Source organism: Teleopsis dalmanni, chromosome 2 (genome assembly GCF_002237135.1).
Source record: "Teleopsis dalmanni isolate 2A chromosome 2, ASM223713v2, whole genome shotgun sequence".
NCBI classification, from domain to species: domain Eukaryota; kingdom Metazoa; phylum Arthropoda; class Insecta; order Diptera; family Diopsidae; genus Teleopsis; species Teleopsis dalmanni.
This window is the reverse complement of record NC_051847.1, coordinates 171,542,992-171,548,991: the sequence shown is the minus strand read 5'-3', so window position 1 is coordinate 171,548,991 and position 6,000 is coordinate 171,542,992.

The following is a 6,000-nucleotide window of genomic DNA, read 5'->3' as shown; positions in this document are numbered from 1 at the left end:
TACACGACTTTACTAGCACTTAAATCGCAGTCTATTTATAGTTGAAGCCGCCTGTCTATCAATATAGGTCAACCATAATAAAAAATATTTTATGGGTCTCATGATTGACTTTTGTGGATTTTCTCACAGTTTTGAGTAAATAGTTAAGATTTTACTGGTTCTTGGTCACACCAATTTAATATAAGCTAAATGAGAGCTTACATTTTAGGAAGTCATTATTTGGAACTAAAATGTGATTTTGTTATTGTCTTAATATAATTGTTGTGATCTTAAAGTGCTAAATAATGTTTTAATTTTAGCTTTTAAATTTAAAATTGTAATAAAAATGTTTATTTAATAATAGAATAAGACATTTATTCAAATGACACATAATAATATACATGTCTTAAGAAAAATAAAAATAATTAAGATAATGACTAATGAACTAATTCTCATCAATCATTTATTATCACTTTATTTTACTTCTTAAAATTAAAGGAAACTACCTATAAACTAACTAGTAAACTACATAAAAACTATCCATAAATCGGTATTTATTTGTTGTATACAATACAGACTCGTAGGTACTTATATTTAACCCAAACATTGGCTTCTAGTAAGTCAATATGGGAGTCACCTGAAAATCATTTACTAATACAAAGATTTTTTTTAATAAAAAAGTCTTTGATATTTTTCGGTACTGATCTTGGTCTGGTAAAATGCTGCATATGTACTAAGAGATCGAATTCCTATATGAAAAAAAATATAAGAAATGAAAAGGAAAATATTTATAAAGTAACTAGCAAACTATATAAAAACTGTCCAGCAATCTGTAATTTTTTAACTTAAAATTAACTTTTATTAAACCAACAGAAAAAACTATTAAAAAATTCGCAATAACAATATTTAGCCCGAACTGTGAGTCCCAGTCGTTCGACATAGAATACACATGTCTACGAATGTGATTAAGCGAAGTCTTCATCCATTCACGAACAATTTTTTTTGCACTCTCGTATTTTTCGGTAAATATCATATGCTAAAAAATCAAAAAAAATTACATATGCTGATTATGAAGGTCACTGTATTATAGAAACAATGTAGTGTGGAACCACCACTAGCTCATGCTTTATTCAAGAGAGAAAGAGAGATATAGAAAAGGAACTTGTTGACTTTGTCAACTCTTTGTGTATCTCTCATCTATAAATCAGAGCACCTATCTAAACTTATTCACAGCAGACATTCGCAATAATTTTGACCAAATGACCCAATACATTAAGTCTAATAGACTGTGAAGTCTGTCTAAACTATCACAAATATTAAGAGAAATTTGTCATAAAAACAAACTCGAAACTGGACGTGTTGTATGTCTTGTGGTAATATTTTCTTAAAACCATATGTCTTCCATATCCTTAAACATTATTTTACAAAAAATATTAATCAACATCTTACTCTAGCGACCACATATCATGGTTTGTAGTCTGTGTTAGATCTTCATCATTTTCAAAATCAAGTGGTGCTATCACAAAAGCTTTATCTTACGATAATTTTTTGTTCATGAAATTCTATTTTCATTGCCTGGAAATTCTCGCTGTTTTAGATACGACATTTATCAATTGTTGGTTTATAGTATATCCATCAAGCAAAAACTCAGCCCCATTACTTAAAAATATTTGATGGAGTTATTGTCGCTACTTTTGTTAAGTTTTTTCAATTTGGAAATATATGACTAAAAAATGATATGTATTGAAAACGTCGAACTTTGTTTGATATATATCACTGAAATAGTGCTGCTCAAGACCACGAAATGGATCGCCTTTTATAAATTTTCCTGTGATCTCTCACCAAGGCAGATGATATTTGGTCGCGTTCGTACTTTGCTGTAGCAAGCCTATTTTTATTTTTAACGTGGATGAAAATTTAGTTCTTTTGGAGCTAATAAATATATTTAAGATCATTTTTATGTATTTAGTGCTTAGTGGTTTTCGATATCTTTAGCTAAGCAGCTATCTGTTATCGACTGCAGTGCTGATTTTAAGTAATTCGAACCCTAAGGTTTTAAATAACTTTTGCTACAGATGTGGTTTTTTATAACTGCAGCACTTCATCATATTGACAGTTTCGTAAATATATATTAAGTTTCGAGTTTATTACCTAGTAATAAGAGGAACAAACGTTTTTATCAACACCCACAGTAAATCCACATAGTTACAAAGAATGTTTACAGATAAAGATATTAGTCTGATAAAAATAGAGCAAAAATATGCAACCAAATATAATGCAACTGTTTCTTATGAAATGGTAAAAGTGTTAGAAGTATTATAGTAAATAATAAATGTTCTTTTAATTCTAAGAAATCATGTCAATCTGTTCATGAATTTATATTGTAGTGTGTTATTATTCACATAAGGTTTTTAAAAAAATTCTACCATAACGAATGAAACTAGAGCAGACTTTTCTCAAGCCTGAAATAATAAGAGCGTATAAAAAACATTGGTATATTATTATATATTATATCTATTCCAAATAAATAATAAAATCACGTTGACGAATTGATTTAGATTTTTCGATGAAACTAAATAATTGTCTGCCATCATTTGGTTTCTTAGCCCAACAGACTTATATGTATCCCGTTTTTAACCTATCCTAGCTTTATTCTTTTTTTTGAATATATTTCTCTTATAAATATGAAGTTAACCTAAACAATCTCAAAAATAATTTGGTTTTTAAATTTGTAGAATATAATTGACACTGTTATCGTATCCCAGCTTAACCGCTATTATTATACAATTTTCTTTATCTTCCAGAAACTTAAAATAATTTTCTCATTAATAAAAAACTTCACGTTTATGTTTCTTTAAAACATTTTTCGAACTCATAAATCATTCACATATTAATTCAAATCACAACAGAAAGCCTTTCTGTTTTGAAAAAAAAATGATTTGGGGTTTTAAAAATTTAAAAAGATAAGCAATGGACGGAAATTCGGAAAATCAAAATAAATAAAATGTAAACTACATAAAAAAAAGAAAAAATTAAAAATTAATTATTCTGGCGGTAATTTGATAAATTTGTTTTGTTCGTGTTATCATTAAAATTCTTAAGAATTCCCATACTGACATTCAGAATACCGAACTGCATTTGATTGCATTGGAGATTTCTGAATGAATGATTCAATGAATCACTCCAAGCACCCATCTTAATATTTCCTAAATATTTAAAATTTTAAAGATCTAAAAATAGTTTCAAAAAATCATTAAGTTTTTAAACTTCAAATTTTATTGACTTGTTTGGATTCAATGTTTATGTTTCAGTTGCTACTCAAGTTCAAGTTCATGTTTCTTGGCCCCTGAAGACGGTTTACGAACCAAATTTATTTGTTGTAAATTCAAAATAAAAAATTTGTGCATTAAATTACAAAAATAAACACAAGCCCAGTCAGTCAATAAAATCTCAAATTGTTATAATAAAAGTTAATAGAGTAATACGAACCTGAGGCACAGTTTAGCGCCTTTCATGCCATTAACGAGCTTCGTTATTAGACGTGTAATAAAAAAATGAGTAACACATTTAGCACCCTAAAGACTTTCCGATCATTGATTTTCTGACTAACGTTTAATGAGTTCTTGTTACTCTTTTATAACGAGTTATATTTTTAATGACGAAGAACGATGATTAATCCGAACATAAATACTTGAATTATTAATCCCAATAGATTAAATTTTAGACTAATGAAATTTTAAACTAATGATGTTTTCAGTTGATAAATCTGGATTCAGTCTAAATTTACTCTCGATTTATCGAATTTTGTTACCCAGTCGAACATTTCTAGAGTAGACTCACATTTTTGTAGTAATGTTAGTAGACATTTATATTTTTCATAAATAAATATATCGAATCAAATCACACTTTATTTGTTAAGTCATATAAAACAGCTGTTAATATCAGGCTAATCTTGCTACTTTGGCAAAATATCTAGAGTGTTATAATTTAATCTCGAGTGTTATACATTTCGCTCCAAATTTACCTTGTCGAAAATAAAAAGTGCACTAAAAGTAAATGGCATAAGTAATCAAAATAAATCTTTCAAGTATACATCGTAACTTGACAGTCGACAATAATAAGTGATTAATAAATATCGTTAAACAATCATTAAAGAAATAAACCCTAGTAGATGATGAAAACAGATAATAGAAATTAAAGAACCTAGTAATCACAGTCAACTGCAGGTTCAAATTATATAATACTTTGTTTATTTGGGAACCAGCGTAAACATCAAAAAAGACGTCAGCTTAGAGATATTTTGGGCTTAGTAGGTTATTGAAACATAAAGCACTTTTCGACAAGCAAAAATTATGCCCTACGAATATCTCTTATCTTAGCTCTTGTTCTGTTGCACAGTGGATATTAGCCAACAGTGATAAGAAGACATTTAGATAATGCGACAAAACAATTCTTCGGAATAGCTATGGTCTTGTACTCATTGGTAACGAATTAGATAGAACGATGATGAGAAATCGTTAGATAGAACGATGAGAAATGAATACAGTGTGACAAAACCGAAATTAGCCAATCAAAGTTCTTTATTTTCTGGACCAGTATAGATATAGAAATGAAATTTCCCTTAAATATAGTTTTCGAGATTAACAAAATTTCAACTTTCTATCTGTCATAGTTTTTGAGGAAACTAACTAAATGTGAAGATAGACCATGTTTCGCCCTAGAAGGTCGAACTTAGACAGGTTCCGGTAGGTCGAGTAAGCTCAAATTAGATTTAAAGCATCTCATAAACTATATTCAAAGAAAATTTTCTGAAAATACTGAGAAAACTGTTTCAAAAAATACAGAATTTTGTTTGGGAAAATTCTTTATTGGGACACTGTGCTTCTGTGGAAGAACTAGATGATCAACGATGTAAGAGCAAACAGTTCTACCAACTGTCGACAATAATTTATTCACGTGTGTGATGTCAATATAAATAATTTTATTGCAAAGACAATAAATTTAATTAATGCGGAACGTTAATCATTAATTATTATAGACTTATTTCGAAGTCGTAATGAAGCGCACTAAACGTTTCTTTATGAGAGGTAAATTTTTAACGCTACTGGCATGGAGTGTACCAAATTGCTACCCTAGAACAGGGTAGCTGCAGAAGAAGTGTGTGTTTGCTACTTCTATCTCTTCCTCTTTATTTCAACAACTTCTACTATATTCATTACAGTGACCTTCTTATCGGCACTGCTTTTTTCCTCAATATCTTTCTGTCTCAAAAGCGAAATTCATCGCTCCCTGAAAATTTTGCATCTAGAGTTGCCATTCCTTTTTACTTCTATACCTAGCCTGTTACTTTCATATTTTTTTCTAGTTGTTTAAGGCAACTATTAGTCGAGCTATTAGTCAGTATATAGTATTTATTACAGAGTCTTCATTGATATTCCAAGTCTAATATTATGAAACCAAAAAGCTATTAGCATTTTATTTTGACTGAATTCTTCTTTGATTTGTTATTTTAGCTTTAAGATTTGTTTATATGAAAATAGATTGTTGTTAGATTTACCCTTCCTCCAATAAACCAATAAATTAACTTAAGAACTCTAAATACTATATAGTAATAAAATTGATTTCTACTTCTATTGTCTCGGGTATTAGTTTTTCTTGTCTTAAATATGTGGAGTTTAAACTAAAGATTATAGTCCTTTTGAGAATGTAAGGCTTTTTGCATTGCTTAAAATATATAAAAGTTTTTGTTGATAAAATATGATTCAAATTTGTTTTAACATGTAACAAATTTCTCGACTCACATTGTTATGTTGTAGGTTTGTTTTATTAAATTGAGAAGTCCCGCTTGGTTCAGAGTGGCACTTTATTCTCGATAAATATGTCTATAGTATGTAGACTTGGTTCTCTTAGCAGTCATTATATATAGTTTAGATTACCTAAACTATTCAGCAAAATATATTGATATCCCAACAATTTTTTAGCTCCACTTAGAAGAATTCAAGTAAGGTAGAAAGATGTACC